Raw genomic sequence first — 26,051 nt, 5'->3', positions numbered from 1 at the left:
GATTGGCCTATTGGTGATGTGACCTAGATGACTTACTCATTTTTCAATGTTTTTAAATTGTGTGATTCTCCCATGATTTTTTTATACCGTGTACTTCACCCTAGACTCACAGAACACACAGCAAAAGAAAATGTTATAATATATATCAGAGTTTTATTGTTTTAAATTTACCTGCACTTGTCAGGGCAGAAGGAGTAGTTCAAAGAGAGCTCTGACATGAGCCTTGCAATTGCAGATAATAGCTGCTACACGGCCCTGGCTCCATAAAGACTTAAGTTTGTATCTTGGACAGAGTTAAATAACCCTGCTGATTCTGCCTCTCAGGAACATATGGTGACAAAAGATCTGTCAGATATATTGGGCCGCAGCCTCAGAGTGCCTTAAAAATAAGCAGTAAAACCTTGAAATCAATACAGAATTTTACAGGGAGTCGGTGTAAAGACTGTAAAATAGGAGTGCTATGTTCAAATATGAGTTAATGTTTTCTTAGGGGTCTACTCTTCCCTCCCTGCATGTCCGTAACTGCCGTTAATGGTAATGGGAGATGTACACCCACATGAAAAGGAGGAAAAAAAGGCTCCAGAGGAATGTAATAACTCATATTTTCTGAGTCAGATTAGGATATTGGTCACACAAGTGTAAATTGCTCCAGATTTACTTCTGTGTTAATGGGATCACAATCCAACTACCTATTAAAATTACAGCACTATAGACAGATGTATTTTAAATATAAACCTGTCTGTCTCATAGGCATCGCTTAGAATTGCATGTGCCTTTATTACCTGGTGGGATTCTTATATCTTCACCCACTGAACAGTCCCACTGAAGTAAACAGGACTACAGGTGGGACACAGTGATGTTGAATAGAGCCTGGTACCCAGAATTCGTCTCATTAATATATGTTCTGCTTTCAAAGCAATGTTTAGCTCTGGTTTTATTGGTATTCCCCATTTCTCTTCCCATCCTAGGGCAGAAGAAAGCATTACCTTAATAACTTGGAATAGGCAAGGTACTAAACCAGAAATTGTAGTCACCGGGCATATCTACGCATGCACTTTAATGCACATTAGCCTATTTTAATGCACATTAAAGCATCATTAAAAAACTATGCTATTTAGTCAATGCACATTAAGACAGGCTAATGCACATTAAGTGTTACTTAAAAACCATGCTCTTTAGTTAAAGCGTACTAAGACAGACTAATGCATATTTTCCTAGTTCCTCACAATGGAGGTACTAAATTTAATGCCGATTAACTGAAGCATGTTAATGCACATGTACATGCATCCAACTGTCATATAATCCTTTTATGTAAGGCCTCCTGCTCATAGACCACAATCCTGAAGACACACATATACATGCTTAGCTTTTCAGGATTGTCTTAAGGGCTAAGTGTTTGTAGGTTTAGGACCTTACAGGGCACATCTACACCTGTGTTTTAATACTCATTAACCTATTTTAATATGCATTAATGCAACACTAAAAGCCATGCAATATAGTTAATGTACATTAAACTAGGCTAATGTGCGTTAAGCTTCATTTAAAAACTGTGTTCTTTAGTTAATGCTCATGAAGACAGGCTAATGTTCATTTTCCTGGTAGAAGCTAGAAGTGCAGTAGACTAATTCTACTAAGCATTAGTGCATCACGGTGAAAGCTGTGCTAATATGCTAATGCACAGTAAAATTAGTCTACTACACATTAGCATCACATAAAAGAAATGTACCACTGCTACTGTGCAGTAGCACTGATTATGGCACATTGTTAGTACCTGTTATTACAGGTACTAACTTAATGCACCTTACTTAGGGTACATTAATGCATGTGTAGATGTGCCCACTGGGTAGTAATTTGCTACTACCCCAAAACCAGACTTAACATCCATTCAAGTCAAGGAATAGCTTGATTAATTTTACTGGGTAGCTCATCAGGTACCTTTTGAAAAAGGTCTAATGAAGCACTACTATAGCTCGATAAATAAACCAAACAAATAAACAGTCCATGTATTAACATAAAAAAAAGAAATCAGTAAAACTTGTGCTTTTGTAAAGGGAAAAGAAGCAGAATTGCTCTGAAGAATAGGAAGAACGGTTTGCAGGGTTCTCAGTGGGTTGTGGCTTTGCTCCCACTGTAGCTTGACAGGAGAGGAAATCAGCCTGGCAGTTTTTGCATTAAGTAAAGAAAAGTCAGCATTAGCCTTTGAAGCACATTCCTGTATGAAATCCCAACGAGAGTGCTGAATACATTTTTGGGGGTCCCATCCAAACAGTCCTTTACACTTCCCAGGTATATTTAATCCCAAGAGCTCCAAACACTTAACAACCAGTATGAGGAAGAGACACATCCCAGTGGAGACTAAAAGCTCTTTGGGGGCAAAGGGCTGTCCTTAATTAACACATTTGAACAGAGCTCAGAGATTGCATTCCAGCATGAAGACTCAACAACAGCAATGACGTTATTAATAAAATCATTGCCCTAGATAATAAGCATGTTCCCAGTCTGCTTATGCCAAGGGAATTTTCAAGTTCATAATACATTGTACTTCCTTGGAGACCTTCCATGGTCACTTCATCAAAATCAAGGCAGTTAGTCTTAAGTTGTTACCCCATGTCTGGATGGGAAGTTGCTGCCGTTGTTTCCATTTTACAGATGGCAGGACCAGGGCATAAAAAATGAAGTAACAAACCCTCAGCTAGCCAGTAAGGATGTGGAACTCAAGTCTCCATTAACTGCTTACCCTTTATTTTTGCTGTCTTTTACCAGGATTACAACTGTATCCTCTGCTTTAATATTAAGAAGAAAAGAACAGATAGCCAACGCTTAGCATGCAAAGGAGTTTTCTTCATTATAAATGCCTGTGTTTTTTGTTAGACCAGATAAATTTGGGGTCAAACCCCATAAATAAATAAATACAATGACATTGAACCCTGTAAAGAAGATAAAAAAAACCTCTTCAGTTTACCACTTATATTTTTGTATGTAAATGAAACGATCTGTGTGCCAAGATCTACACATGTCTGCACACAATGTTGCTTCGTTCCATTACCATACAGAATGAAAGATGCTTTTATTCAGTGGAAATATGAGCAGTTGAAGGGAAACTCTTTCCACTGAAGTATTCTGGGGCCTGGGATTACCATGAGGCCTCTCACTCAGGTCTCTAAATGGATTCTCCCTGGGAAAACAGAAGGTTACAAAAGCAGATGTCTGCAAGACACAATTGCCCATTTCCCCCCAAGTGGCAAAGTCACTCAATTTGCTGAGTGAAGAAACGACTGCAGCACAATATATAATATCTTGAGACATTAGTTTCAGGACACAGCTTTCTTTCATTATCTGCTCACAGCCTTCAGCATTTCTTCAGACACACGTTATTAAACCACAGCTAATTATTAAATATTTAACAATGATTCCACAGTACATTGACTATAGTTACTGATGTAGGGAAAACTATACAGCCTGATATATCAGTGTGAGGAGCAGAGTACGTATCAAATTGGAGGATGTTTTGAAATTGCAAAATGCAATTTAAGTCCAAATTAAGGGCTAAGCAGGGAATGACTCGCTTGTCTCGCTGGGATTTTTGAGATGTTGAAAACTTTCCCTGTTCTAATTCGGTTCAAAAACACCAAGTCTTGAAAATTGATGCAAACAGAAAAAAATAGTTCAAATCAAACAGAAGAATGAATAATTTAGATAATTTCAAAATACTGGGACCATACTTTGGTTTTAATTGTATTTAACAAACTGCTTGCATAAAACTAGAAGCCGTTTCAAGCTGAAAAATTAGACTTTTTCATTCTGAAAATCTTGAAAGTAGATATTTGCTATTTAATTAAAACCGTTGAAAAAAACTACATGAAAATACCGGTTTATAGAGAGTTGGGAAGGAGAAGGTGAGTCCAAGTAGGAAGAAAAGGAGTTTTCTGAGGGTAGACCTCCAAATTTGAGGGTTGGTGAGTCAGTGTTTATATTTCAGCTTTAAAGGCCTTTGTTTGGATCCAATTTGGTTGTCAGGTAGAATAAATTTAAGGACTTTAAAACCCTTCAGCAGATATTTGCCCATATAGATTAGTGAGTTTTGAGGCCATTCATAATGATCCTCTGTTTTGACCTGCTTTATAACACAAAACATAAATGTCACCCATTACTTCTTGCATCAAGCCCAATAATTTACGGTAGAACTAGAGCCACCTTGCAGTTCGGCATGATATTCAGATTCTGCTGAGGAAAGTAGTAGCAGAAAGAAATGCAGAGTGGAACAACAGGGGAAGAGATGTCTATTGGAAATGCAGATGGACGTACTCAGGATGGGATAACATAGTCCATGGAAAATTCATATTTTAGTGTTGCAAAAGATAGTCCTAATCAAGAAAATTCTCTCTTTTTTGGCCACATTTTCCATATGGTTTCTATTTCATTTTCCATTTTATAGGGGCAATTCCCAAACACAGACCTTTTTTTGTTAGGCTAATGGTTGAGATGCTGGTCTGAATTTCAAGACACTGGACTGGTGGCAATACTAGCATCAGGCATGATCACCTAGATCCTCACAATTAGTGCCAATCCTTAAATGGCTTCACTTATACTGTGAGAATGTCCATAATTCATGGATCTGTCCCAGTAATTATGGCCAGCATGCCCTGGCTTTAGCCCTAGCTCAAATTACATTTGAAAAGAGGCAGAGGGAAAAAGCCCTCTCATGTATCACTCCGTCTCTGAAATAGAGATCATTTCTCTCCTCGCCCCACCAATATAGTTCAGGATAGAAAGCTCTGTGGGGAAACTTCAGTGTATGGAGAGTAGAAAAGAAGGTGGCAAGTCTGAGTATGGAAAGAGGCAGATACTCATTTTTCCGCTGCATACTTCATGGGCGTGTCTACACAAGGTGTATTAATGCATATTAGCCTAACCTAATTTAACATGCATTACAGGTGCACCTCTCCATGTGCATGCTCTTAATGTACATTAACTTAGGCTAATTGTGCCTAAATTTGATACCTGCAAATGCAGGTATCAAATTCAGGTGCAGTTAGTTAATGTACAGTAATGCACATGTAGACACAACTCAGCATTAACTTTAGTGCTGTGTCTGCCCAGCTACTAGGGAGCCAGCTTGAGCTCAGCCCCGGGGCCTCTGGCTAGCTGCTGTTTCTTCCCTAAGGCTGGGCTGCTCTCTAGCAGCTCCTAGCTGCTGGGTATAAAAGCCTGTGGTCATTTTGTGCCCTGGGGCACACACACCAGGAGCCCAGACAAGACTACTGTTGTGTGCAGGAGCCCAGCAGGCCCCGTGTGCCCCCTGGATAGGCCACAGGCCTAACTTCAGTGCCAAGTCCCTGCATGTGTGAACACATGCCAAAAATCACTTAATGCATGTTTGCTTAATGCGCATTAAACTTAGTTACGCTTAAATGCACTTGTAGGTGCCCCCCATACTTCATATCTTCCCTCTGATAGATACAGATGTTTTCTTGTGTAGGTTCGATTGTTTTGATCCTTTGGATATCAAAAAAATTAAAATGTATGCTAATGTTGGGTACTCACATTTCCAATCCAGTTATTTAATTACTGTATTTACTTGCATATCACACATAGCCTTCCTCCAGATATCAGCCCTCCAAATAGGGGTATACGTCTTAAGTGGGGAAGCTAATTTTTCTGCCCTGGAATGGCATGAAAGGCAGCTATAATGGCACCCACGCTTCTGTCCCTGCCAGATTTAGGAGGGAGGGGAAGAGTTCACTGTTCAGGGTCGGAGCTACAGTGTTAATCCTTTCACAGCCAGTGCTGAACTTCTAACAGCTTTTGGCTGATGAGAGGTGGAATATACTACCAAGACTATTTTACCTCTGTGGTCAGGACTCTACTATGACTCTGGAAAAATCTCCTTCCCAGAACAAGGCATGCTTTTTTGTGGGCATGTGGTCTGCAAATATACACGGTAACTCTGACAGTCTCACCTTCTACCAATATATAAGATGTGGCATCGATTACTTGAGAGATGACTCTGCACATTACCTGAAAAGCCACTGGGACAGCTGGGACTGAATATATGGAATTCATAGCTTTCAGTTTTGTGGTAGTATAGAGCTGACTAGGATTATTTTTAGAGAAAAATGGCTCTCAATAAGCATGGCAATTTGTTAAAACTGATTTTCTTAAAAATCAGGAAACTATCGTTCCAGAGAAAGTCAAATACTCCACTGCATAGTTCAATTGTCATTACCATTGCAATAACTGGGAGTTGTACTTGTGTATACGGGCCTGAGTCAAACCCCTCTAAAATTAAATTAAAAGTCATCCATTCATTTCAGTGAGAGTGAGATGAGGTCCCATACAAGGGCAATGTTGGGGTGCTATCCCAGTGAAGTCCATAGGAACTCTACCATCAACTTCCACAGAGCCAGTAGAAGGGCAGTCATCATATCATATATGTTTGCTCCACACAAATGATCCAAACAGGAAAAAAAAAATGACATCATTATTTATTAATGTATTATTTTTCAGTGATACAGTATTTTTTCCCAACTTCAGGGGCCCTGTCATGGATCCATCAATCATTTTGCTATTTGAAAAGGACTTCTGCCTCTGTTGTTTGACTGTACATATACCCATTTTAGAGATAAGCAAAATAAAGTGCTTGGGTAGACATTGAGGAAAGAATATGCTAGTCAAAGGGTGTCTCTACACGTGAATTTACACACACCTAAACTTAATGTGCCTTAGCATAAGATGCATTAAGGCAATTTAGGTGCGCATCCACACGTGGTGCCTTAACGCAGCTTGCTGGGCAAATGCATTGGCAGCCTGCCCTAGTCAGCACCCTACGCAGCCCCTGCAATCCTGTGGCAGTGTAGCCTGACGATGCAGCCCAGGGCTAGCTAAGGGGGTGGGAGCCTCCAGTCCCTCCCAGGCATGATTGGCCTGTCCCCGGCCATAGCCCCAGATCTAATCCCCTCCCTATGTTCCTGCCTCCCCATTGTTGGAAGACAGCAGGCTGGAGGCAAACCCATGGGACCCTGCACTGCTGCCAGGCACCACCAAGAAGAAGACGCGGTGGGCGCTGTTCTGCAAGGTGCAGATGCTGGAGCTGGAGCAGCGATTCTGGCAGAGCGGGGAGGAGACGTAAGGGCTCCTGTCAAAGGACAAGGGAGAGGCCTCCCTACAACTCCCTGCTGGGAAAGCGGGCTGCGCAGCATGGGCAGGACCTCTGCTAGTGGCTCCCTCAGGCCTTTCCCTTGGGGCAGGTTTGCTGGCTGGGTGGGCAATACAGCCCTGCAGGGATGGGATGCCTCGCTGCCCACCTGGGATTCAGGTGCCCATGCTGGGGCTCCAGCCTGGGGCAGCAGGCAGGCTGGGACTGCATCTGCCCCCAGCACCCGGCGCAGCTTTCCCTGCTCCACCCACTTCTGTCCCAGGCAAGCACCTGACCCTGTGTCGGATACTGTGAGTCGCTGCAGCTCCAGCATCTGTGCCCTGCAGAACTGCACCCACAGCGCCTTCTTCTTGGCAGCACCCAGCTGCAGCATGGGGCTCCACGGGCGTTAAGGAGCCTTAAGGCATCTGCATGTGGGTTACGGCACCTTAACTACTCAGTCCTAAACCTGATACTTGCTTTATGCAGGTATTCAATCTCAGCAATACTAACCTAAAATCATCATTTTTAAGTAGCATTAAGGGTGCACACGTGTAGACCCGCATCCTTAATGCACCTTAAAAATGGCTAATGCTCAAATCACCACGTGTAAATGCACTGACACTTAAGGGGGGGGAGGGGAAGAGATCTTGCGCATGAGCAAGAGCAAAGTTGTCCATAATGTATTTTCTGATGAGCTGCTCAGTGAAAATTAAATAGGAAACAACACAGAGACATAGCTCACTACAGACATTTATAATTATGATATTTTCAGCTGGACCTGCTAAATTGGCTAATGCAGGAAAAAAGTCTTCACTTCCTTGTTAACTGTACATATGGCTTAGGCTCTTTGCTTTCCTTTTTTTTCAAATTTGTCCAGAAAGTAATTGGGAAAACAAGCCCATAAGTTGGCAGACTTTTTTTTAATTTTTGAAGGAAGAATAATCCTAAAAGGAGACTATTTGAATGATTGAAATTTGTCTGGGACTGTGTAAGTCATCATGCATACTTCATTTCCCCCAATGAGTCAGAGCCAAGAAAAAGGAGGTGTGTTTAAGTCATATCATGCATTAAGCGATACTTTAGAAATGTTGGGCTTTTTTTTCTTTAATGAAGAATTCCCATTTTATAGCTGCTCCAGTGAATGCTGCAAGGAGTTGGAATAACTTCTGCAAACACTCACTGCCTAGTTTGGTTTGGGCAAGTCACACCTATAACAAGTGTTTTGGGGCTTGTGTGTAACCTGCTGGCTCTTGTTAAACTACTCTGCCAGCCTTTGATGTATGTGAAACAATATTGCCAATCCCCTTACCACACAAATCATAAGACTGACTAATAAAAATACAAAGATTGTGTATATAATAATGAGCTCCCCACGGGTGGAGAGACGTTGCTTTCACACTGAGTTGCACACAGGCACATATTAGTGCAGTTTGATTTGATCACTGGAAAATTCGTGTCCTGCAATTACTAAGCAAACATGAGATGGAATGACAGAGGAACAACACAGCGAGGTTTTGCAGTGGAAGATGAATTTTGAGGAGGTGCAATGTGGAAGGAGCATGTGTCAACTTTGCGCTTGCGAGCTCTGACAGGTGAGTGATCCATTGATGAAGGCAGACTTCCGGGTTTCCTTCTTGTCCTCGGATCTGCGCGGGGCAGGGTACACTAACAATTAGAAAGGAACAAATGGGAATCTGGGCCAAAACTTCCACGCTCTCATTCGTCTCATTCACTTGAAAAGACGCCCCTAATTTGGGTGTCTCAGGTCAGGCAGACGATAATACAGAATGCTTTTCAAAGTGAGGATGCCTTAATTTTACTCATCTGTGCCGGGCAACACCAGCTCTTACAGCTACGTACCTTACAGGATGAAATGACAATTTATGATCTACAGCTTGTAAAATCTTTGGGATTTTAGCATTGAACTACGGCTGACAAGCCAATCAATTGATTCGTCAGTTTTGTCAGTTGACCGGTCAACTGACTGCATATTTTTTGACAAGTCAAAGATTATAGCAATTTTACAAAAAAACAAACCCCAAACCATATTTTTTGTAGTTTTCTGATTTTTATTGTTTTTGACACATTTTCTAATGGAACATTTGTGATTTTTCTGTGTATTATTTGTACCTATTGGCAATTTTTGACAAATTTTGACCAATATTTGACTGGTCAATTGACCAAACTATATTTCACTTATCAAACATCCAAGCCTAGATAAAACACTACCACCTATACTCTATATGCACTTGTCTATTCCACCTCTTAGGCACCTAAATCCCATCCTATTCTACCCCACTGAAGTACCTGAGAAAACATTATTGCATTTACTTTTGTAACATACCACCATCTTTGCTTTAAGGCTAAGTTATAAAAAGCAGCTAACAGGAAGAGTTTAATGCAACACATTGTGTTAACTATTTCTTCAGGGACTCTAACGGGGTAGAATTAGGCACCCAATTAATAGAATAGGCCCTTTGGGTGTATATCCCAACATACTTCCCAAAGGAAAAGGGGAAGTAATCATAATTCCAGTTTTACAGAAGGGGAAATGAAGCCATAGGTTGGCAACGGACTTGCCCAAAGTCATGCAGCAAGCCACTGAAAGCATCGGAGTTAAATCCCAAGGTCTTAGGTGGCGGATGAATGCTCTAGTCACTGGCTGTACTGCAAAAAATGATGCTCTTGGAGGGCGAGAGATGGTTAATGCTTATGGCCAAAATGAAATGAAAAGTTCAGTGTAAAGCTCCTTTTTGATTATAACTTTAGCAAGGAAGTGCTTTCCTGGGGCACACATTTTCCATGTCTGGTTTCAGCCCAGAGCCAGTTTTATTAGGAAAGCTTTAAGAAAATCCTTTTGAGCCATTTTTGAGTTCTGCCTTCGTTCAAAATACACCTTTCCCACGTGGTTTTCCCTGAACTGGCAGGCTTTATAGACCTCAGACCTCCCTGCTACTTCAAAATGTTGAAGCCAACCTTGATGACTCTATGCACTGTAAGTGGCCAAGTGGGGAGGTGTATAAAAAAATAGCGCTAGCATTTCACTTGCGTACTGGCTACAAGAAAGACTGCTTTTTAAGAGCTGTTGACTGTAAGCTATCAGTCTGTCTCATTTCCAGATTCCAGTGCTTAATTGCTTCATCTTAGTGAAAGACTAGCACTAGATGCTGGCATACAATTACTTGGAATAGTGCACAACAGAGAAGCAGACTTACCACTCACGTGCAAATCTCAGGAAGTTTGAAGAGTGCTCATTTTAACTCCCAGTCTGAAGGCCAACTCCAAACACTTGAAAGGAAGTTTTCAAAGTTACCCTTAATAGTGAGGAGGATACATTCCCCGTTATATGCTTGTGAACTTGGTAAGAGGGCTGCTAATGGATTAGTTGACTGACGAAGCTTGGCAGGTTTCACAAACCTTGTTAATTGACACAGGTGCCACAGACCTCTTTAATTGACAGTAATTGATTGTGTTCAAAGTACTAGAGCCCTGGCCTAGTAAACACCCACGACGTCTCAAGAAGTGACTGCCTTGCCATCGGCTTTCTTGAGAAAAGTAATGAACAATTAATTGTGAGCAAACAATAAAAACAGGAAAAATTAAAGATGTGAGGGACCTAATAATGATGATGTGGATTGGTGGTGCCTTTTATTAGTCTCCTTTGTGTTCTTGTCGGAAACATCTATCATCACTGAACTGGCTGATTATTCTCTTATAATTACTTCATATGGAATAATTAAATAAAATGGAGACAATAATCTTTTATAGATAGTTATGAAGAGTGATATTTGTCTGTGGGAATTGGATATAGATTCCTCCTCCTTTCCCTTCCAGGTCTGCAGGAATCTAATGCATTCAGAGCGCCAATGCACGGGTTGCTCCTGCATAGTCTGAATTATTTATTTTTAATAGTTAGCTGTCATTTAAAAGCTTCACCTGGATGACCTGTGCTTAACGATCAAGCCTCATTGAAAGTGGCCTTTTATTCCAGGGACAGGTTTTCAGGCAGTTTCATGTGTAGCACGGCACAGGCTAAAAACCCTGCAAACTGCACGTATTCATGAAGGGCCAGATGCTCGGGTTAACAGTCGACCATCATCTATATCATCTATATCTTCCTTTCTTGCACCGTTTACATTTTCTTTATCCTAGCAATGCTTACTCCAAGTGGTCAGAAAGTTGTAGGGGTAGGGTACTGCACCCTGGGTCTACTGAGCAGAGAGTTGATACTACCCCAGAGTCCCGTCAGCGATTCTCCCTGAGGAGCACATTTCCATTTGAAGAGCAGCCAGGAAGGAAAGTGGGGAGCAACAATCTAGGTCAGAAATCCCTATGATAACCATGTGATTAATTTTTGTTTCTTTATTTCAGTGTCCAACTAAAATATCAGAGGGAAAATATCATTTTGGCTTGGCCTACAGCAATTTTTTTTTTCCTTGCTGAAAGGAACAACCAAAGTCATTTTCTTTTGGATCAAACAAAATTATTCAACTTCCTTTGGGATTTTAATCTCTTAAAAAATGATCATTGGCTACATTCCCAAACAAAACTTCCTTTTCAAATGAAAGCTGAAATAATCAGTTGAAAAATGGCAAAATCTATATTTTCCCCTAAATGTATTTTCCTTTTTGTTGGCCCAGCGTATCTGCCACATTTGGTCTAAATTTTCAGATAGCTTTGGGTGACCCCAAACTGCATTTTTCAGGAAATAAACAATCCAGGTGTTTAGCTCTAATCCCTGTAATTAGTTCTTTTTTGTGTAAAACATGAAGTCTGAGCCACCTATGCTCGGGGATTTCTATTTAAAAATCCTTATTTTGTATGTATCACTGGTGAATAGTCACACTGATAGCAGGGAAGACCTAAATCCTACCAGTAGGAACAATACAGTTCAGCAAGGATGGGAATGAATGTCATCATTGTTGCTGATTTGGGGGGACATACACTAGAAAAGTTGTCTGGAAAGAGGCCACAAAATCATTTTGCGTACTGCCTGTCCCTGAGCAGCCACCAAAGAGTTGCTACCAGATTTAATGCCATTCAGAGTAGGGTTGTATATCTTAGCGGTAATTCTCCAGTGACACTGGTGCACATATGCATCCATTAAGAACTGGACTGAAACCAACAGTTCATTTCACATAGGCCACTGAACAGAGCTATATATTTCTTAACGACGGAGCTGACTGAGTTGGCCCGTTCAAGATCGTGGCCCTCCATCCATTGTTTAAATTTTTTTTTCTTCCTTTGCAACTGCTTGGCTTGGAAGTATTGCTTTGAATAAGTCTCTGAAAGCTGTCCATGGGCCCAGAAATAAATGTACTCTAAGAGAGGAAAGGTGGATAGGTGAGAAACATGAGAGGAAGCAACAAGGAGAGGTTCACCAGAGGGACTTCGTTGCTTAAGGACAGGCCTACATCACCTCTGGATCATACTGCTGAGCAGTGAAGCATGTCATTATCTCACTGGATGTGCTTCTTTCTGAAATGGATGTAATGTAGGCCTGGAAATTTTGTGCGTGGTTCACAGAAATGAGATCACTTTTAGGAGATCTTGGTGACATGTATCCAGCCCCTTCCTCAGGCAGCAGTGTTAGACTGGTTTTGGAAGGCAGCATGCTCAGGGCAGGCATGGCTGGCTTCACCATCCTGAATGATGTGGCAGGCCTATAAAGTGCTGGCAGTATTTATAAAACCACGCCTATCTATGGTCGGGCCTGGCAAACCCCTGGTAAAACACCATGGGTAAAATCGGTGGAGCTTCTGCCAGTGAGTACATGGAGAATCACCAACATCTTGACAGAGCCAAGGTCACTTTTCTAGGGCAATGTTTTCTACCAGGAGGACCAGAATGACCCACCTTGGGTCAGAAATGAGTGGGCATTAGGACTCATCCCCTGTTGCTTCTTTTTGCCACTCAGCCGCAGTGTGTTATAGTAAAAGCCTTATAGGTTGGATCCAGCCCATGGGCTGTAGGTTGCTGACCTAGGAGGTAGGAGATCTGTGTTCCCAAAGAGGGAATTGAAGCTGATTTTCCCACACCCAGCTGTGTGCACCAATTACTGAGTAATGGGGATGGAGTAAAGCAGCATCACTTCATCCTCCTCTTCAGTTTTTAATGGAATTGCTGACTTGGCTTATATGCCTGTATCCAAGAGAGGTCTTCAACTCTCTTGGAAAGGTGGAGGCTAGACTTCATGTCCCCACTCTTCTTGGCCTACAAAGAGGCTAGTTCAGATGGCTTCCTGCTTGGTGCACTAGCTTCTGTGAATCCTTGTCCTTGACACTCAAATGTCCCAAAACATCATAAGGGGAAAACTAGAAAACCTGGGGATTTCACTAGATAGAAGGTGCCCTAAAAGTCAGATGTCACAATGCTCAGCACTGTGGTGTCTAATGCCCTGCAAGTGAGTGTAGCATGGCCTGAGTTACTCTTCAAGACCTAAATTGTAAAGTAGATTTTTTGAGATGGAAAAGATGATTTTTTGGTTAAGGCACTGGGCCTGGACTAGGGGGTAATCCAATGAGACAGTTAGATACTAGAGATGGTCAAATAATTATTGTAGAGTGCAAGCATGAACCAGGGTGGAGGTAAGTCCATTTTAGTGGTTCATATTGAGTCAGGGGTCTACCAGAGTGGAAACTAAGGTCAAAGCCAGGTATCAGTCTAAGTCCCAGGATACCCAGGTTAGGATCAAGACAGGGTCATGGTCAGAACAAGCAGTTAATGCAGCCTTGGATACCTTGGCAGCTGCAAAATTTAACTGAAGACAAGGTAGGAGGTAAGAAGCTGCTCCCAAGTCCTGCATGGACTGGAGGATTTTATGGCCTTCTTATCAGGTATTTGTGTCTCCCGTTGGTCCCTTCAGGTCACCTTGGCCCCCATTAAGGACCTCATGGGAGTGCTCAGGTTGCCTGGCAGAGCTACAGCCTGGGCTTCTGCTTGCAGGTGAACTTCAGGAGCCCTGTCCCAGATCCATCAATCATTTTGCTGTTTGAAAATTACTCCTGCTGTTGCATGGCTATAAATATACCCATTTTAGAGAGAAGCAAAGTAAATTGCCTAGTGGCTTTGCTCAAATGGCCACAGAATTTTTGGCTGCCAAATTTGAGGCATCTCATATTACATGTCTGAAAACCTCTACCTGACAACCAGTGGTGGACCACTTTTGGAAATACTAGACCAGGAAACATAAAAAATGTAAGCCAGCAAGTCCTTCCTTTCAATCCCCTGCCTTAATTCCAAGACAACACTGTCTCCCTGTGGTCTGAGTTTTGTCTGATTCCTTGTCTAGTCGAACAGCAGTGTAACTAAGAAAAGGAATTTTTCAAAGAGCTTCCAACTTCATAACCTATTGCAGGAAAACACCATCATTTGGACTTCACTTTATAGATGTCAAATCCTTCACAGAGCTCAGTTTTAAACTTTAGGCTCCATGTCAAAAATAATATAAAAAGCTGGCTGTAATTACCTCCTGGAGTTAACTTGCAATAAATTAAAACAAAAAAAAAAACCCCCACATTTTAAAGGAATCTTGACTTTCTGCCCAGATATATATTTTTTCACTCTTTGCTTGGAAACTTAAAGAAGGGAACAATTAATGAAAGCCAATTGCTAGAAAAGACATGGCTTTCAGATCATGTTTGTTTTCATATCTTAAAGTAGTCCACAACTTCTTAACATATTTTTAATTCATAACAAAGCCTTGAGACACACGAGGATGACAGATCAGATGCTGAAAAGATACAAGGTTATTCTTATTTTGACCTGGTATAAATGACTGTCCTTCCCTCAGTCCCCATTTTTTTTTGCATGTTGGCTGCCTTAGTAACTTAGCAATTTTACAGTGTATGGCTCATTATAATTAGGGGCAAGGGAGATTTTATGGATAGCTGCTGCCTCTATTGTTGCCAGAGATCTTCAGTAAAATGCAAATTAAGCCCAACTTTATGAAACACTAAATATGTTTGTTCCTTTCCCTGCTCTACCACATGATTAATGTCACCTTTTTTGTACCTTTTCCCTGCTTCAGTTGAGCCTGGAATCAAAACTGCTGAACTCCCAAAAGCTGGGCTGCTTGCGCTAGTGAGATTTGTAGTCTGCTCGGCAGCAGTAAGTACCAGCAAAGACTACTAGACAAGATTTGCAGACTTGAGAGGTCTGATTATTTGGGAGATGTATCAAGACCTGCTCCAACATACTCTCCTATTGGATGCAGTTCAAAGTGACTGTCTGGGATTTAACTTTAGCATTCACTTGATAACAAAACACATGTTAAATCTCAGCTGAAGATTTCTTCTGCACTTGGCTGTACCCTCTTCTTCATTTATTTTTCCTCAAATGCTAGCTCATACCTGAGACTGGAGTGGATAGGATTCAGCAGATCCAACCTAAGAACAAGTCAGCAAAATGATCTCTAGTGCAGGACCGTAGCACCTGATGGGTCCCGGTTGACTCGGTAAAAGTGCTATTGCTGAGCTGAAGCCTTGCAGAGCTTCCTCTCATGCTTAGGGAGGTCCTGGAGTTTGCTAATTACTAGTTTGTGCCCAAAAGCTGGCTAAGAAGATTTTTCCAACTATCTGAGTTGGTTAATAAAGTATATCAGATTTACCCAAGGAATGTTGTCTGCCTGTATTCTTAGATCAGGGGCAGGCAATTATTTTGGGCAGAGGGCCACTTACTGAGTTTTGGCAAGCCATCAAGAGCCGCATGACAGGCAGCTCAGGGCAGATAAACATTAATTTTCTAAATTTCTTAGGGGCCTGTGGGCTGGATAGACCGGCCTGATGGGCCGGATCCAGCCCCTGGGCTGCATTTTGCCCACCCCTGCCTTAGACCAACACAGCTACAACCAACATCCCTAATTACTAAGAAACACCCAGAGGCAATTGCATAATAGGGGCCAGACTTGGCTCTCATGACGTAAATCCAGAACAATTACCCACTTCACTGAAGTAAGGTTGGACTCAAGTCCTTATATCAGCACATGTGGTTTAAATGGTTTACACCTTCCTTTAAAGGCAGTGGAGTAGTACCAGTAAAAACAAAGCCCATTGTTTAGCCTGTACATCAGCATGAGATTAGAACCGTTAAGGAACTCAGACTGACACATCTGCAGAATAAATGATACATAAATGGAAACATGAGGACACCATCCATCTTTATCCCCAGAAGCAGCAGGTGTTGGGCTCCCTAAACAAGTTAAGGAACTTGGATTTCCTTTTACTATTGCTGGTGTTTTCAGAGTTAGATATATATATATAGGAAGCATGGATCAAAGTCTGTAGAAAAATAATTTTGCCAAATATTCTCACTTGTCAATGTGAGATAGCAACTCACTGTGCAAATCTAATTGCTACCAGAAGCCAGCTTTATGGAAGTGATCAAAATGAGTAATTCTTTGAATCTCACAGATTTGTTTCAAGAGGGAAACAGAATATGGCAACAAAACAGCAGAGAGCCTTTTCCAAAGATTATTACAGTCAAAGTGGTACCCCTTCTAGACATTTCGTGAACTGCACAATACAAAACCGGGAACCTCTGGATACCTGCGGGAAGTCCCACCTGTACTATATAATACACAGGTGCTTCAGAGCACAATACAGTTGTGGCTCACCACTTTTCCCCATATTTTTTAAATGTAGAGAAACGATAGTTATTGAAAAGCTGCGTATATTGACATTAGTGCCGAATTAGCCAGCATAATTATTGCAAGTAACTATGGGAAACAAGAATAATTCAGTGCCCACCTTTTCTTCCTATGGGTTCAGGAAGCAAGCAAGAGGGATTTTGACTCCAGTGAGGAGCATACTGCTGGATATCAGTGTCTAACGGATAGTGTTTTGGACCAGGGAATCTGTTTTGTGACCATTTTGTTTCCCTCTCTGTAATTCTGCTTTCTCTCAAGTGCTTTAATCCATTATGACGACACTGCAGACCCTTCAGTGCAGACATGGTTTCTTACCATGTTCAGCAGCTACCACAACATGGTCTCAGTGGGGCCCGTTGCTGAATTCCCAGCTGCGGATCCCCACTGGGGACCCATGGTGGCAGCGGTCGGGGGAGCAGTGGATGTATGAACCCATGTTCTGCCTCTCCACAGTTGGGTCTGGACTTGGAGTTACCCCAGAGTCCAGATCCAGCCTGGGGGACTCAGGCGAGTTTGACGCTCCTGTATTAAGATATAGACAGACATAACAATTATATTGCTATCAAAGGATAACCGTATCACCTGTCCAATGCAACTGTTACATCTGTATGGCCGTGTAGCCATCCAAGTGAAGCAATGCTGCTGCAACTTTAATTTTGTTTCATTCAGGGTCAAAATCAGAGTGATTTAGCTAACTTGTATCCCAACAGGATTATACAGATGTAACCGGAGTGCGACAGCTGTGTGCTCCTGAGTGGCAGCTCCTCCTCCTCTTGCAAAGCAATTAACAGGTATGTTTGTGCGTGCACTGACATGCAGACGGGAAGCACGGCCAACAGTATTCTGTAGCAAAGATTATTCTGTTTGAATTTCATAAAGGAGGGGGGGGAAAGCACCACAGCGGCCAGATGGATGGAAGCAAAGAAGTTCTTAAATCCCTGGGATCACAATTGTGGTTTCTTACCCCATCTTGGCAAAATCATTTTAAAAGAGCAGCAGCAAACGCGAGATGTAAAAAGCAATATTAGGAAATTCAAGCAAATACGACATATTTTTGGGAAAGGCAAATGTTGAATATACTGCCCAAGTGTTTCCAGAATTTAAGGTATATTACAAATGTAGTCTGCCACCTCCTAAAACAAAGCATGCTGGGCTTCCTTTCCTTTATGTTATTCTGGTTTTATGCCTATAGAAATCTGCTGATGCCAATGGATTTCCACCATCATACCTGTAGTACTCTTATTCAAAGTTAAGACTCCACACATGAGCCTTGCAAACTTAGCAACAGGCAACACCGTTCTTCAAGGTTACTTTTTTTTTTCTTGTCCAATAACAATTTCACATGGACTGTATGCTCTGCATCATTAAAACTCCAAGATATTCAGCTGGTTACACTGGCTGAGCGCTGCAAAGGATTAGAAGCAAGCTTTGTCCGTGGGAGAAATAATATGCAATTCAAATGAACATATTGATAATACCTGAACCCAATGTTTTAAATCAGATTTGCCAAGATGGGTGAGAGATGAATGAGGCCGAAGCAGCTACAGCATTTGCATCCATGCTTGTTATCTGTGCTTTCTCAAGAAGTCAGATCAAAGAAGAAATTCAGAAAAAGCATAAATAATGAAGAGAAAAGAAATAAAACGTATTCCTCAGTTTCTCTACAATTGCAGTGCAGTTGGAGATTTGGTCCCAGATTTAAGTCATTCTTCATGAGAACATGAAGAGGTCTTTGGGTTTCTCTTCAGTGAGAGTGGGAAGCCTGCTTTCATCGCCTGGCCGTGTCCCACTCTTGGGCTTTCATGACTCTTCAGCATCTTCTGATATCTGCTTTGGACACACAATAATAATCTCCTGATGACTGACATGATCTAGTTTAATCCAACACATTTGACTTAGCATAGGGTTAACTGGATGTCATCTAATGACCCATGGTATACAAGAGAGCAGACTAGATGATTTTGATTATCCATGCTGGATTTAAAATATATAAATGGATCAAAAAAGGTGATGGTGGGGGAGGGAAGGAGGAGAGTTTTCATTTTCATAGGTAGGGGAAACCTAGCCACTTCACCCCCGCAAGGTTTGTTTGGCCAGTGAAGCCCGTACCATTCATATATTATTAAGTACTTGGAAGTGCAGTGGCACTAATCAAACTTTTATGGTGAACTGCTTGAATTAGCATGTAGTTTAAGGATACTGCAAATGTCTAATTTCAGGATGGATCCCCATGGTTAGAACAGTAAATGATCCCAGCTCTCCCTGCATGTTGCAAGTTTATCATACCTGCTTAACGTGCCTGAATGGATGTCACAGTGCAGATATTTTGCATCTTCCCCTTCCATCTCCCAGGAAAACAGTCATATTGTTCTGAGGTTCCCTCCAACCAATTTCTTTTACTTTGCATCAGCACTGTGATACCCAGACAATAAGGCCAGGAATAAGGCCAGGAGAAGCTTGAGGCAAATGAGATGTTGATTTGTACCCCCCACCCCCTTGTATCCCCCCTTTGAGCAGTTACCAAGCAATTGGAGATTTGGTAGCACTGACCAGAATTTTACCAGCAGCGAATATGGATCTTAGTAGCATGGGGAACACAGGATATGAGACAGCTGATTAAAGCATTGATCCATTAAGAATTTTGTATCCTGTGATACCCTAGCCAACATGCCTGATGTGACACAGAAAATCAAAACACTCTCCATTTTCTGGATCACTTCTACAACGTTGTACAAAGGGAGGTTGTTTCACCATAAGTTTAACCACCCCCAGCACAGACACCCCTACATTAGGGCATTAGGGCAAAAGGGGAATACCTCCATGCCCCACTTAGAGCATTACACCAACACAATTCACCTTTGAGAACCAACGGGCACTTAAGCGAGTGGTTTGGAGGGACAGCTGGGACCTTCATGTCGCCTGTGCATCTGCTACTACCGACAGATGGTGCCAGGATAAGGGAAGCATGCAGCACCTTTACGGAGCAGCAGCAGCGCTATGCAGCATCATGCTAACCTCCCAGGCTTACTGAGTCATCATCTTTGGCACAGATGGTATTGCTTTTGCTTTTTTTGTGGACTCACAAGCCTCAAAAACCCCTAAGGACAGGATTTTGGCCATGTTAACTGCACAGTTTCAGTCCTCCCAGTCCACCAAACCCAGTCATTCCTACACTTGTGCAGCAATGCTTCCCACAGACAGACTGCATGCTAGGTGGAGGAGCATTTCCTTTATTTGTTTTAAAGTTACTTACCATTTATTTTAACACCTGACCCCTTGTTCTCATATTACTGCGCAGTGTAAAGAGAAGGAACAATCTGCTTTTCTTATCCCATTCATCATCTTAAATGGGCCAATTAAGCCCCCATAATTATCTTCCTTTCCAAGCTAAATAATCCCAGTCTTTGCAGCCTCTCATACAGAAAGTCTATCATAGCTCCAACCAGTGAAAGTTATATGGCGCTAATTGAACCCAGCCACTTGTAATATCTGCTACATGCTGACACCTCAGTTGTCAGATAATCACATAAGCACAACGTGGAAAGCAGACCTCCCGAGTTTCAGCTCTGAAGTCCACTAGCGCAGACCAATGAGAAAGACCAGCTCCGCAAGATAGAAGCAATCTTTAAACACTTGCGATGGTCTGTCACATTCAAACTATCAGAAAGGCAGTGGACACAAGCCAGATAGGCAACATATGGACTACACCGGTCACTGGAGACATGAGCATCTTAAGTCTGTGTCTACACAAGACTTCTTTTCCCACAAGCTTTCTGCAGTTACCCACTGTAGCTGCTTTGCCTCCAAAAGTTGGAGTCATTATTTATTAGTTATTTTACAGTAACGCCCAAAGTGCTAAACAAGGACAGAGCTCCATTGTGCTAGACGGGGTATGAATGCATCATAAGTGACAGTTCTTTCCCTTGGAAAGGCTTATTGTCTAAAGAGAAGAGAGAGACAAAGGTTTGGGAAGAAAACAGAGATGACGTGACATAGTCTTGGGTTTCCCTGCTTGCTGAGCCCTGTCCCCAAGGTCTCTGCTTGTCTAAGTGGGGAAGTTCAGGGTTTCCCTGATTACCCAGATGGGTCCCTGGAGAGCCTGGGGGTGGATCTGAGTAAGCGGGTCCTGATGTGGAGGTGCCAGGTACTGGGGATTCCCTGGGTCCCATGCTGGGGCTTTCCCCACTTACAAGGAGATACCCTTGGAGATATCAGAGAAAGACTTTCTAGATGGGGAAACCTGACTTTTCCCTTTATAGAGAGGCACCCCTGGTCTCTCTGTCAGCATGGAAAGCCAGGCAAGTAATCTGGGGACTTGAGGGACCCAATCTTTCATGTGAATTCCTGGGGTGTGCAGGACTGGGCCCCACAAGCCTTCAGAGCGCCTGCCAGGGGTGGCTGGAGAGTGCGGGCAGCTGGAGAGGTGCCCACACGGTCCTGCCGCAGAGCAAATAATCCTCTGCAATAAAGCGGCACAAATTATTAGTAACTTTTGTCACACCATGGATTTGCCTCGGATGTGGTCTATTTGCTCACCATTGTTATGGCAGCATAAATGTGATGGCAGGCAATGTCTGTTTCTACTCTCAGTTCACAACACTAGAAAGTCGGCTATCCCATGGTGCTCCTTCTCAGACAGGGCTCTACCTGCAGCCAATGTCTTCAGCACCCTGCTGTCTAACACTGCTCAGGGCAGGTCTAGACAACACAGTGATTTAAAAGGCTAAAGGCCACTCATTCTGTGTACATTTGTGATCCAGCCAAAGTTATGACTGAAGAAGCCATCTGGAAATCGTAAAGAAGAAAATCTAGCACGGACCAAGCCAGATAGGATAGACTCAAGAACTATATAGCCACAAGGCAACATTGGCCGTGTCTACACAAGCAGCACACTGTGCAGTTGTTACTGTGCAGTCATTTAGTGCTTGCTTAACCAATTACTAAATGATTGTGCAGTTACTGGTGTTACTGTACAGTCCTAGTGCTGCACAATTAGTTTGAGATGCTGCTTTGCATTAGCTCTTTATCACTATGCAGTAGCATCACCGTCACGGTTAGCGCCCGGTGCTGCTACCTAGCAACGAGCTACAGCACAGTAGCTTGTTGCTACTGAGCTGTAGCATCTCATGTAGGTGCGCCCATTATTTACACGAGCATTAGGTTAGACAAATGCTTTAGCAACCTTCAGAGCAAGCTTAGGATAGCATCTCAATTACCATCCAAACTAGAAATGGCCTTAAACAAGAATCCTCAGGGAGTTTAGACAAGGAGCCACGTTTCAACCCCCTCACCTCCACTTCAGAAATATTCTGATTCATTGTTCTGACTTAGCCGTCATGGGGACTTCCACATACAGTACTGCAAAAACAGATGGGAGAAAACAGGACTTCCTGAGACTCTACAGGTAGAACACTTCCTTTCTGCGCCATCTCCAACCCAGGTCCCTCTGCCCGTGACAGGTAAGTCTCTTAATATCTTATACAAAAGCCCTGGGGTAAACCTGATTTTGACTTTCTGCTCCCCACTCCCTTGGGGATACTCTCTTCTAAACTGCTAGCTTGTTGCCCTTTCTTTTTGCTTCCCTGGAAAGTGCTGTTGGATCTAAGGGCACATGTACACTACCAGAACATCTCCATCTATAACTAGGCTGGGTGGGTCCCCTAGTAGAGATACTGAGTAATCAAGAGGATTTTTTTTCCTGCTGGCGTAGCAACACTGCCCACCCAACAAGCATAAAACTAAGTAAACTTCACAGAATATACCAGGGGTGGGCAAAATATGGCCCGTGGGCCACATCTGGCTTGCCAGGGCACACTATCTGGCCTGCAGAGCCCCTAAAAATGTAGTAAATTAATATTTATTCACCCCTGGCTCCTTCTCAAAACTGGCAGGAGCCAGGGGCAGTAGGATCCAAAGGGAGCCTTCAGCAGGCTGGCAGGCTTGAGCAGCCCAGCCCCACCCACCCCCAGCCAGTAGGGCGGTGCGAAATTTCACCGAGTGTTTCCTTTCAAAGCTGTTGTGACGCGTTTCAAGCTCAAAACAGTGACAATGAAAAGAAACACAAAGCTTCAAAACAGCTTCAAAATGAAATGAGGGCACTCAAAACATTTCAGGTTTTGAAGCAGCCCGGTGGCGGGAGGCAGACGAGAGCCAGGGCTCCGCTCCAAGTGGCTCCGCAGCTCCATAGGGAGCTCAACTTGGCGGCGGGAGGCAGGCAGGGCCAGGGCTGTGCTCCTCTTCTCACCTCTGGGCTGAGCTCCATGGGGCTGTGGAGCTGCTCAGAGTGCAGCCCTGCCCCCCGCCACCGGGCCAGATGGCAGGAGGCTGCTAGGTGCAGGCTGGGCCCAGCGCTGGTCCCAAGTACCAGCTGCAGCCTTCTGTCCTCCGGTGTAGATTCGGGGGCCCATACCCCCTGGGAGGAATCTGGCATAGGCTCATAGCCCTCCCGGGGGTGCAGGCCCACAGATCTGTGCGCCGGATGACAGGAAGCTGCTGCTGCTGGCAAGTGTCATGGGTTTTGCTCTGAACAGTTTGAGATGCAGTTTCCAAGAAACCTCTGCATATATCACCTTGAAACTTGGCAGGCGTCATGCCCTCAGCAGGGCCTACTATCCTTGTAATTTTCATCTGAATCAGGAAAAAAATGACAAAGTTATAGGCATTTTCATGATTCCCCATTATAACCTATGGGTGAAAGGTTGAAACGGGGCAAAAGAGTGAAACGGTTTTGATGAAACAAAATGGGAAAGTAATTCGAAATGAAGTGAAATGACAAAATGAAACACTGTCCCATTGAAACAGTGAAATAGACTTTGAAACCAAGAGATGGTGTTTCGCACAGTCCTACCAGCCACTTCCCTGCTTTCCTGTCCCCATCCGGCTCGGATACTACATGGCTCTGGCTCCCAACTGCATCTCCGGATCATGGAGCACTGGTAGTATGTGTGTGTGTGTGTGTGTGTGTGTGTGTGTGTGTGTGTGTGTGTCTGCAGGCACAGGGCAGTGTGTGTGTGTTCATAGGATGAGTCCCACATGCACACCCCACCATACACATGCACCCATGCCACTCATTGCACTGTCATACACAAAGGCCAGCCCGCCTTCCCCCATACACACCCACACCCCACAAATCCACACGCGCACCCACATGCTCCCTCACCCCACATAGCCACACCCACAGCCTCCACAAACCTATACCCACCCCACACAATATACAAGAGTAAGACTTCATTTTAAGCTGCTGTGCAGTCACCTCTGTGTACACAAATGCATGTAAATCAGGAAAAACATTTTTTTTTAAAATCAAATTAATGAATGTTGTAGATGTTTGACTTTTAGACTAATTTAGTATTTTTCTTGTTCTGAGATGGCACCACCCTTTTCTGAAAAGAGTACTTCCAGGGGCAAGGGGAGGAATTTCTGGTGGCAAAGGTCAGGGGTTAGGGGGCTGGACAAGAAGGCAACAAGGGGGTGGGGCACCTGTCAAGGGCAGGGCTACCGATGTGACCCTTGACATTTTGCCAAAACTTGATAACTGGCCCTCCACCCAAAATAATTGCCTGGGATACGCCCAGCTTAACTTCATTGCAAGTGACTTACCATAAATGAGCTCAGGCATGCAGAATATTCATTAGAGATACAAATATTTCCAAGTTCTCTGCAAAGTCCATGTTGGCCACAGATTTGTTGCAAAAAATAAATAAACAAATCATCATGCCAACCTCTTCACACAGTTACTCCAAGTCAACTGCGCTGTCTTTTGGTGCTAATAGGAACTCCAACCAGAGATTATGATGTGAATTAATGTTAGCACTACCCAATGCTTTTGCTAGGGAATATGATGCATTGGTCACTATTAGTGCCTTTAGGAACCAGGAGGAAGCAGATTCACCAATGTTTGAACTGCACCAGGTCTGTTTCCTTGCCAGAATAATGCTATTGCTCTACAACACAAGATACTTTTCCTGGGTTAATCATTTAAAGATATAATTCTCAGCTTATAAAAATAGTTCACGCTGTAACAGAGTGTATTTTCAGGGTTTACACTCTTCCTCTTTTCAAAGTGATTTTCAATTCACTGTTACTCAATGTCACTTCTGTTATTCATGGAGCACAGCCAAGTGAAACTGGGACCTGCTACACTGCTGATTTACACTATAGTACCATTATTAGCTATGCATTATATTGGAATTCCAGTCATTCCAACAGGCGGTTAGACTCCAATATATTTATTTTTTATTGTAAATTATGATAGTGCTGCAAAAAGATGCTAGAGTGAGATCTCTTAAGAATGGAGTTCTTCACTAAATTGCAGAACGGAAACACAGCATACATGGTGTCTCCCCCAATGTGGCTCAAATCCAAACAGAAGGGACTTCTTTTATGGTAGAGGAATGTTGGGTGGGTTCTTCAGGCCTATTCTAAGCTTAGCCAACAACGGTGTCATGTTAACGATAACCAGGGATCCAGGTTTTGTGTTTGCTGTGGAAAAGCATGGCTTTTCTCCTTTAAAGGAGAAAAATGTGGGAAACCACAGGTTTCCCCTTGCAAGCTGGCAGAGCTCCAACTTGGGCTGGGGGGAGCAGGAGGAGGCCAATTAGATGCAGGTGCACCATGTGCATGAGTGTATATGTACAAATGTACATGGCCAGCGATACAACCAGAAGGCATGGTACAGAGCAGCTTCTCCAGCTGTCTGCAGGTAAGTCTGTGGGGAGGAAGGGGGAGGGGAGGCATAGGTGATACATGGGGGTGGGGGGGCAGGTTGAGGTGGTGGTATCACTAAGCCCCTGTGGTGAGGCAGGAATGGGGTAGGATTGGGGATTGGGGCTGGAGGTGCTACCCAGTCGGGGCAGTGCATGATGCCCAGGGCCCAGGGCTGCGCTGGGAAAGCCTGGCCTGAGGTCCAGCTGGGGAATGGGACAGAGCCACAGGCAGCTTGCCTGTGGAAGGGGGTACTGGTGGGGGGCTGGCTCCCACTACTGCATGCCATAGGCAACACAAAGGGGCACATGCTCCCCCAGATTTGTGTGCCCACAATGGGGCATGGGGCTGAAGCCTGGCTGGTCTAGCACCGGGCTGCCTCCATGGTCTGGTGGGCAGGATCTGGCATGGAGGGCGCAGCAGGCTGGTGAGATTCATGGTGCTACCACCACCAGGACCCTCATGCCAGCATGGAGTAACACTGCGCTGCCAGTAGCACAAGGAGTAATGAACCTGGGGCAGGGGGGAAACTGTGCTTCCTTTACCTCCTGCTGTTGCCTGCTG

The 26,051-nt window shown here is 43.4% G+C and overlaps 1 protein-coding gene and 1 long non-coding RNA gene across 7 annotated transcripts in view; one reads left to right on the top strand and one right to left on the bottom strand.

The window, feature by feature from the left end:
* LOC149867973 (uncharacterized) overlaps positions 1-26,051 on the bottom strand; it is a 354,972-nt gene that overhangs the window by 115,927 nt on the left and 212,994 nt on the right. The gene's annotated exons all lie outside the window — the stretch shown is intronic.
* The window catches only part of LOC149867974 (uncharacterized), a 128,322-nt gene continuing 109,737 nt past the window's right edge, over positions 7,467-26,051 (top strand). For 2 of the 6 annotated variants that reach the window (XR_016441162.1, XR_016441161.1), the window contains exons 1-3: positions 8,510-8,730; positions 17,495-17,575; positions 22,116-22,243. The gene's annotated coding sequence lies outside the window, so the exon portion shown is untranslated. Of the gene's footprint in view, positions 8,731-17,494; positions 17,576-22,115; positions 22,244-26,051 lie in introns of all 6 variants that reach the window. The other 4 variants (XM_090037727.1, XR_016441160.1, XR_016441163.1 and 1 more) reach the window with 4 other exon arrangements.

Source organism: Crocodylus siamensis, chromosome 3 (genome assembly GCF_052110815.1).
Source record: "Crocodylus siamensis isolate JL-2025a chromosome 3, ASM5211081v1, whole genome shotgun sequence".
NCBI lineage: Eukaryota > Metazoa > Chordata > Crocodylia > Crocodylidae > Crocodylus > Crocodylus siamensis.
Note: the sequence above shows the minus strand (reverse complement) of the source record. Positions and strands in the feature narration are given on the sequence as shown.